The sequence below is a fragment of the Ambystoma mexicanum genome, chromosome 3q, assembly GCF_040938575.1.
Source record: "Ambystoma mexicanum isolate Mex_15411 chromosome 3q, UKY_AmexF1_1, whole genome shotgun sequence".
NCBI classification, from domain to species: domain Eukaryota; kingdom Metazoa; phylum Chordata; class Amphibia; order Caudata; family Ambystomatidae; genus Ambystoma; species Ambystoma mexicanum.
Window position 1 is genome coordinate 1,081,599,471 of NC_090926.1, and position 10,183 is coordinate 1,081,609,653.

The window sequence follows — 10,183 nt, forward strand, 5'->3', positions numbered from 1 at the left end:
CTAAGTCAGGAATAATTTCCTCCTCCTTGTCTATATGTACTGGTACTTTTGGTTCACAATCCACCTCTCCAAACCCTTGAGCTCCCCTTTCTGTTTGTTCACAATTTTTTATTTCTTCAGGCTTTAGGAATATAGCACGTTCCAATATACCTTGTGCTATCCTCTCCCCAGCTTTAATTTGGTATGCCTTCTTTCCATTATTTTGTATTAACACTTTAACATCACCTCTATAGTCCGCGTCAATCGCCTCTGCCAATAAGTCCTGGCCATACCGCCAGGCCAGGCCTTACTTAGAGGCGAGGCAGACATAATTACCCTTAGGGGGAATACAAATTAAATCTGTGGGGTTGAAAGCTCTTTCCCCTGGTTGAAGCAATACTCTACTGTTATAGATTTCAAACCCAATAGAGTGTTCAGTAGCTAAAGTGGGAGTAGTGGCTCTTTTTCAAACTTGAGATTTTCCGATTTTCTATCAATTGACTCTGATTCCCTACCTGACACCATGTGAGGGGTCAGCAATCCGAGGCGGATAACTTTTTGATGATTGTTCAAAACATGCCATTTTATTAAATTATAAATTATATTAAATACCTCACTATCCCTACGCTGATTAGGATACTGCCTAACAAAACTAAAGGGAAACACTCTAACACAGGATGTCTGACCCTCAAGTCTTTATTCAGTTATTGCAATTCCAATGTTAAGATAAGGTTTGTTAACCAAAGTTCCAACAACAACAAAGCTCTTCTTCTTGGTGAAATGAAGACTTTCCCCTTCCTCAAAATAGCATCAATGTTATTCCCAGCCATGATGCTTTGCCACCACTTCCAGTTATGCAAGACGACTTGAAACAGTTAAAAAGAAATACAACTTCTAGGAATGTTAGTGAAATACACGTCTTGGTTAACAGTTATGTTGTTTCTTTTGAAAATTATTATTCACAATAGATATATTTGTCAGGATGACTTCACAGTGCTGCTGCTTCTCCTTCAACAACTTCACTTCCACTAGAGTTTACCTTGAGGACATTCCCCTCTGCCCCATAGCATTTCACTTCATTCGTACCACTGGAGTCTTGCATCCACTGACAATCAGATATAGTACCACAGCTTCAGTATTTTGTGATACCATCACAGCTTCAGTAATTTGTCACTTAAGACAGGTTCTGACAAGATTCACTTTAAGGTACTTCAACACCTCCAAATAGGCAAGACACTCTTCCTCTGAATATCTCTCTTCCAAAAAGGGCAGCCTCTTTGCCTCTCTTGTCTGTCTGCCACAATAACAACCCAAGTGTGCCTTTATGACTCACTTCTCTATTTCTCTCACAGTGTTTGGCAATATAGGTTGTGTCAACTTCAAATAATCTTTATACGAGGCAAGGTATCCCTTCCCCATCGTTGCCTTCACCTCTCTGCCAACTGTTAGCCAAAGTAATTACCCAGAAGACTTGGTGCCACTCTCTTGGCGTCAGGTAATGCTTGCATACTTGTATCTTAGGCAAGGTTGAACATCTATTGGGCTCACAGTATTGTTTAGATTGTTTTATGGCTCTGAGAAAGGCTGTTTCTTTCAGTCTTAATAGGAGAATACTCTTGGCTTGGGCAATGCTTGCTCTCTCTTCAACTGCAGATACAATCTTTAACAACTTAACTTCTTTTATGAGTAACGATTGTTCACGTGAATAAAGATCTAGGGTTCAGACTTCATTTGAAAAGCGAAATAAGGCATACGCGACCACTTCTGCTTAAAGGATAGTTCCGGGACTTTTTTTTTATTGTCCCTACGGGTCGGCCATGTGTTTGTAAGCATAAATCGGTAGATCGTAGGAAACTTTCCTATGGACCTTACCCGACTTTTCGCCCATTATCGCACTCGAAATCAGCCTCCATTTTGTGATAATCCTATCATTCCGCCGCATCGACCTGGCTCACCTGCCTTTGCGGCACTAAATCAAATCCCCCGCCCCTGAAACAGACTTTATCAAAACATTCATATTCCCCGCCTCTATCCGTGACGTGACTGAGCTGCGTAGGCAAACGCGCCCAGGCGTCTTCTACGCGACTCCACACAGACCCCGGAAATCAACACAGATCAGCTCACAATACAGCGCACCACAATTCGGAATATGAAACTGTACTTTGAAATCAAACCGCAAGATTGTAAATGTGGTAAAGTACATTTATTTGACATCAAATGTTTAGAGAATATTCAGCGATTTGCATTTTTATTTGCTCATGTTCCAAAAAGTTCGTATTGAGGAACGCGATGGTCCTTTGCTGTACACAGGGTCTTAGAGCATCTCACAATACAGCGCCACAATTCGGAATGTGAAACCGTGGTTTAAAAGCAAACGGCAAGATTGTACATTTGGCAAAGTACGTTTATTGGACATCAAATGTTTAGAGAATATTCAGCGATTTGCATTTTTCTTTGCTCTCGATCCAAATTAGTTCGTCTTGAGGGAAGCGATGTTCGTGTGCAGTACACAGGGTGTTGGTTTACGATAAAAATAAGCTCTTCGGTCGCACTGATAATCGCATGGCTGTTCCAACAACGAGGCACTAGGCCACCACAACGGTAGGTATGTTGCATCTAACCGTTAGTACCGCGTAAGGGCATACTTGTACTTGGCGATCGTCCCATAAAATGGTCAGGGTGGTAACGTTGTTCACGCGGAGAAGCAACTGGCGGCTGTAGAAGCCGTCCGCCGGTGTCCGGTACTCGTGACACAGACAGTAGTGAATGATGTACCTAAAAACATAAAAAATGAAATTAGTCTCACCATCAGATCCTTATTAAAATCATAGCGAGGACAGCGCTACTGGGTGTACACAAGTGTTTAAAGGTGTGGCGAGGCAGGGAGGGGGGGAGTGGAGTACAAGGTAAGTAGCATAAAATAATAAATAAATAGGGCCAGCTGGTGGCAAGTGCAAGGTAAGTGCAGAACAAGTGCTGGGAAGGGGGGGCTGTAGGATACTGAGACAGTCCCCCAGTGCAGGGGTTGACAGGGAGGCAGTGCAGGTGGAGAGTGGAAGGGCCCAGGACCGAGGTCGCAGACAGTGGACCAGTTGTAGCAGGGGAGAGGGAGAGAGAAAGCAGAAGCAAAGAGGAAGGTTTTGAGGTGCTTCAGTAAAAGCAGATGTTTCTCCTCAAGATAGTGCGCGGTAGAAAACAATATGCCACATAGAACGAACAAGTACAACTGAACCCGTCTTTAAAGCCACTGTATAGTAATGAAATTGCGGTATAAACTCATCAAAAGTTACTTACATTATATTTGCATTTTCCATTGTGTCTCTGTGTAGGGCAGACCCGAAACACCACTCCTTCTTTGCCGACGTTACTTCTTCTAATGAACGTGGCTCATCGTTTCGTTTCTGAAATTTTATTCATTATCTTTTCTTAGTCTTTCAGGATGGTCCCGGCCTGTCAAGGTCAAATCACAATAGAACCTTATACTGGGTCGTGGGCCGTTCCGCCACCCGAGCAAAACATCAAAGCAGCTGACCTTCACTTTGAGCGAGCACACATTTCTAGTTAGCTCCAGTTAGTGTAAGGGCATCTTGTCTGCGTGCCTTTTTTTTTATTGTCCCTATGGGTCGGCCATGTGTTTGTAATACGGAAACATTCTATGATTTTTGTAAAAATGATTTATATTACTGTTTGGTTTAATTGCAATGGGCCTGCAACATGAGGAGACTCGAGAGAACAGACAATCAAATTACAATCATTTAAACCGTGATGTGTATTTCTCAATGAGCTCTGCTTTAGGTGGACATGGAACAGAGGCAATGTTGGGTGGCAATGCAGTTGTCCCCTGCATAGGTTCGTTCACCACTCCATGTATGTGCCTATCGAGGACATCTACGATAAGTCTCTCAATAAACTCATATTGCATATCCTCAAACACTGGTTTGATCACCCATTGTTTACTTCTTTTAGTGAAGGCCTTATTGTAGCGAAGCGTCCCTAAAGTTCCGGTCGTCCTACTTTGTTGACGGCCAACATTATGGTTATGTGCCAAGACCGCTAGAAGAGTCCGATTTATCATGCCTTCCATGCCAAAATGCAATCTTTTGGGCCTGTACTTTAGGCACATATTGTGGAACACCTCCAAATCTCCTGTGTGGCAGAATTCCGTGAGTCCCCTCAAATCTCTTGTTATAGTTTTATCAAATACAATCTTTTCAATGGCCTTGTGAGTGGGTGATGAAGGAATCAACCACTTCTTCTTCCGTGCCTCCTCTGTGGACAAATGGCCATGTTCACATTTGTGGAAATGCTCATTTGTCGACCATCGATGTACGTTGCTACAGTGCAACATTACTGACCGCCATTTTTCCAGTAGAATTTCCAACGACCCTTCACATGTTTTTGAGCTCCACCAAAGATGGTTGCTGATTGACTTGGACCACTGTGAAATACCTTGCATATCTTTTTTTTTTCCTGCAGCCGACAATTTTTTATTGATTGTTTTTGCAAGATGCCATACGTCAAATTGGTGATTTATATTTTTGTACTCTTCTCTCATTGTCTTGGCAATTGAAACGTGTCTGTCCGTGGCTATCAGGTCGATCACCATTCCCCGCGATTGTAGTTCTTGCAATGATGCTACAAAGCCAACTTTCTCCATGGCCACTGAGGATGTACTTTGTGACACCTGCACGACCACCGAACTCACAATTTTCTTACTTTCCATGTCCTGAAAGTGGTAGGTGCAGTACTTGGCTGAAAATCCTGGGCTGTCGCACTGTCCATCACCGGCTAGCCTGAAGCGTTTGCCCGCGAATGTACTTTCCATTGACATTTTTTCCATTCTCCAAGCTTCGCTGATGGCTGGAAATAGATAATCGGTTTGGTATTTGTAGAACTGACTTTTCGCAATGAAATGGATTCCCACAAACTGAAAGAAATACTGTAACTTTTTAAAACTTGAACCACTAAAAAGTGCGGCCGCTGCACAAAGTAGATTGCCTGCTGGCAGTTGCCCCAGCATGGGTTGTGCAGACCATGCGAACGGATGATATTGTGTACAGGTGGCATGTATTTTAAGGTTAGTGCCTCGAATTGCACGAGTCACATTAATCAATGGCTCCCCACATACTTCCCCACCAACCCAATGCCCACATTTCATCATCATAATAATATCCATCAAACAGCTATCGAATACAATGAATTTGGCCTCTTTCCTTATACTGTCACTCTGCATCCCAGCTGGTTCGGCCTGTAACGTTGAGGACATGTCACTCGCATGAAAGGTACAATCTCTGATATCGTCTTCCGCTATGCTGAGTGATATTGATGGTGTTTCATTGTCGTCCACTTCATTCTCTTCCATTGCAACATCTGTTCCTTGTCCGGAGATGGGAGAAAAAAACAATGTCTTCAACTTTCGCGCGCTCTTATTTTTTGCGGGTGTGGATTCTGTGAATTGATCTCCGACTGCATCCAAACTACCAGGAGGACATTCACTATCAATGGCTGGTGGTGGTATAGCTCCGTTGTCAATCACTTCATATTCTTCCCATTGGCACGATGCATCTCCAGTCTCAAGTCCCTGCCAAAAGGTTTGACAAGCAACATCTCTCGTTCGCTTCACTGTCTGTGTAGATCTAGTTCTTACACCCACTCGCAACTAGAGGACAGATTAGAAAAGGGATGTTCAGTTTAAACACAACTTACAGTATTGAACTATTGACAGTGAAAGACAACATAATATAGTGAACAGGACACTAACCTTCTTTTGCTTTCTTTTCTTTGAAACTTTCTTGCCTAGAAATTCAACATCTGGACGCTGTTGCTCCGACTCGTGTGTGCATGTCTCCACTTCCTCTCGCGCTGCAACGACTATATTTTCATGATAAGCACATCCATCACTCACTGAGGCTCCATCGACTCCCTGAAACATAGAACTTTCATTAGTATGTATAATAATATTGAAAACACAAAATGTACTTGGGGACCAATACCCATACGTACATCTCAATAGCAAAACACGAATGAACGCATTGTGTAGAACATTCAAACGACAATAGTTCACGCATTGTTGATCTAGTTAGATTGAACTGTCAAGATCCATACCTCGGGCTCCGCATAGACTTCCATTGATGATATTATTGAAGATGACGCTTCAGCAACTCCCTGAAACACAGTAATTGCATTAGTATGGTTTTCTATTTTGTTTAAAAGAACATAAACTTTCTGCAGGCGTCAACGGCTCATCTAAATAGACCTGCACAAATGATCAGTTGTCTAAAATAAATAATGGATATCTAAATATGATTCGATTTGCTCCATCGTTGGAAGTGTCACCACCCAGAGATCTGCATCAACTACTAGGGGTGATGTTCTTGTTGAAGAAGCTCCGTCAGCTCCCTGAAACATAGTACTTGCGTTAATAAAGAAGGAAGTATAGCGGATGTAATCACGTCATTTGATCTCGCATGATTGATCTGTCAGTATCCATACCTCGAAATGCATAAGAACATCAAGGGACGCTGTAACTGCGGTGCACACTTCTGCAAGCTGTTGCGCCGACCCGTAACTGCATGCTCCCCCTTCTTCTTGGACTAATGCTCCATCGACTCCCTGAAACATAGGACTTTCATTAGTAATGAACACAATATTGAAAAAAGAAGACACATAGGAGGGCGACGACAGAAGGACATACCAATGGCTAAAAACGAAAGAAACATTGTGTGTAACAATCACGCTACAAGAATGCAAGATCTGATGATCTCCATCGATGGAACTGTCCGGAAACGTACCTCGAGCATCTGAGTGACATCTACGGTTGTCGTCAATGCGTTGGACTCCTCAGCATCTCCCTGAAAGACAGTACTTGCATTATTTTGGATAACAATAATTATAACTGAAAACAAAGACTAGAGGACGAGTACTGTGGTGTACCATTAGGTAAAATGATTACACGATCAATTAAAACTATTGATTTACATGCCTAAAACAAGTCAGTGTCAGAATAGCTAAGTAAGATTACCCGATAGGCGCTTGAAGTGGCTGATGACTGCAATAACGACACGGATGGAGAATCTTCCGCCTTCATATTGAGTGGATACATAAATGGGGAAATTATTGTTAGCTAATGCTACACACTACCGCAAGGCCGAGAGACAAATACGTAAACTTGACTCACCAGTGGAGGGATGTGGACGAATAGAGTGGGAATAGCGGTTGAGAGCAATTTTCGCCTCGCTCGCGGTGTTTTCTTCTTTATTAGCAATGATGTGGAGTACATGTCTGGGCTAAAGTGCCTGCTGCAGATGCGGTATCGATCACCCCTCTTGTCCGCAAAGACTTCAAGGACTCTACTTTCTAGCTCAGAGGCTGGATATCCGCAATATCGGACCCATTCTCTTATCTGATCTATTGTCTTAGGGAAAACATGCATTATAGTATCTTCAGATTTGTTATGGGTCTTCGAAGGGCAACCGCCAATGGAACAGGCAGGCATTATGGAAAGTTCTGAAAAGTAAAGATCAACAATTCTCTATGAATACCAATGTGTTAAAACATTAAATGACACATAAAAGGTTCAATGCAAGGTCCGTTTTGGTTCTTGGAACTATACACGTTATTCACATGCGGATAAGTATTTCAATAACTTTCAAAAAATAGAAAAAGTAATTTGACTAAACTCAGAACATGTGACTAGTTCCTTGCATGTACTGTCGTGAACGAAAAGAAAACATGGATGCAATTTGATGACTACTAGCAAATAGATATAAATTAAAAAATTGGACGCAAAATGATTATGGTACATGGACTTACCTTGACGAACAAACAGTTAGATGCAGGGATCAGAGTAGTTTCTTGTCGTAGAACAGGGAGCAGTTCACAGGTTGCAAACTGACGAGTTTGCTCAAAGTGGTCACGGAAGTTCACAGAGACGAAGAGCAGATAACCAGCACCTTCACGGGTTGACTAGCAAAGCGCAAAGAAGTTCTCATTAGAAATATGAAGTGGGTTATAAAGAATTCGAAACAGGGGTGTGTTTGTGAATGAATGACGTGTATATGTAGTGGCATTATGCGGTCTGCAGGGGGCCGTCCAGCGTGAGGGGGGATGCTTGGCAGGAGACACGGGGTCTGGAGGTAGACATGGGAACAACAAACCCATGCTCTATAGACCACTTTGAAGTGTACATGGTCTTTGGCACCTCTTGGCCTTTATCGCTCCCTGACAGCTCCACTTGCCAGCAGCGCAAGTACCCCGGTGCGAACTGCCTTTGATAGGGCGGGGGTGGATCGGGGCGGTGGTCGTGCAGACAAGACACAGGAAGACTCGTGAATGGAGACACACTTATGTGGATTGCAGGGGGCCGTCCAGCGTGAGGGGGGATGCTTGGCAGGAGACACGGGGTCTGGAGGTAGACATGGGAACAACAACCCATGCTCTATAGACCACTTTGAAGTGTACATGGTCTTTGGCACCTCTTGGCCTTTATCGCTCCCTGACAGCTCCACTTGCCAGCACAAGTACCCCGGTGCGAACTGCCTTTGATAGGGCGGGGGGGTGGATCGGGGCGGTGGTCGTGCAGACAAGACACAGGAAGACTCGTGAATGGAGACACACTTATGTGGATTGCAGGGGGCCGTCCAGCGTGAGGGGGGATGCTTGGCAGGAGACACGGGGTCTGGAGGTAGACATGGGAACAACAACCCATGCTCTATAGACCACTTTGAAGTGTACATGGTCTTTGGCACCTCTTGGCCTTTATCGCTCCCTGACAGCTCCACTTGCCAGCACAAGTACCCCGGTGCGAACTGCCTTTGATAGGGCGGGGGGGTGGATCGGGGCGGTGGTCGTGCAGACAAGACCCGTTTGCCGCAGGGCCTCACCAAGGAGAGGCCATCTAACTGAATGTAAGAGGATGGCTGCAGGATCTACTACATGGAAGGCAGGGGGGTGAGTTTATAAATACCTCACCCTCCCAGGAGAATATATGGGGGTCATCTCTGTACCCGGTGCCCAAAAAGAGGATTTATTATGATCAACCATATTTATTATTTACCTATAACCATGTTTTGTATCAATAAAATCCAACAGCTTTTTATTGCCAACGCTTGATGCCAACCCACAAAATAATATATGTATGACTGCTGCATATATGGGTTCAACGGTTATGTGGATTGAAGGTGTGCGGCCAGCGTGAGGGAGGATGCTGGCCGGAGACATGTGGTGTGACAAGACAAGGCACTGGAAGGCTATTCAACGGAGACACACTAGATTCATTTAAAAAATCAAAACAACCATTGCTAAAATATATGTTGGGCTTTATTTTAGATTTTAGTTAAACATAAATAATAAACATTACACATTGTAAAGTTGAGGTTGCAGCACATCGAGGGAAGATCCGCGGTATTGTCCACTGTCACTGGGGAAATGTTGTCTAATGGCAAGTACCGCACAGGCAGGTATTACTCTCCGAACGCGGTGTCCGAGCCTCCCGTGAAGCCACCAAGTGAAGCAACGATAGGCCACCAGCCTGTACCACCTGTGAAAAAAAAAGATGCAAACTGTATTAAACTGACCAAACTTTCTTATCAATGTCGATTCAGGTAACACATGTCATTTTTCTTAGAAAAAAATTATATCTAGAAAATGCACTATATGGAACCAATTTACATGCGTTCGAATGATATGTAAATGTAATTTTATATGTGGGAGACGACCATGAAATAGTGGTGGCATCACTGACATCACAAACAGAGTATACTTACTCGTTACTCGGATTACGCGGACGAACAGTGCCACGAAGTTCGTGCATAAGCACCATCATCATCCTCAACACTGTCCGTGAGAGGCAGGCTTCCCTGAACTCTGGCAGCTCGGTGATGCATTGCGGACTTTGCTCGCCTTCCTGCAGACTTTGCTCGCTTTCCGAAATGTAGGCCAAGCACCCGGAATTTTCACGGCAGCAGCAGTTCTCCTCCTCAGTTGGCATTAGCTCGCACCGATTGCACGTGCACCAGGTGGAGACGCCGTCCATGCGACATGGTCCAGGCTCTTCATCCGTTGACTGGTCCTCCCAACTGCCGTCCGAATCCCCATCGTTTTCGCGTGCTTGCCTTTCCAGTAGTTCCTCCTCGGTGTACTCGGGCTCGTACATATACGGCATTATTGTGGCCATTGTGCGGTAAAGATAGTAAAATAATTTACA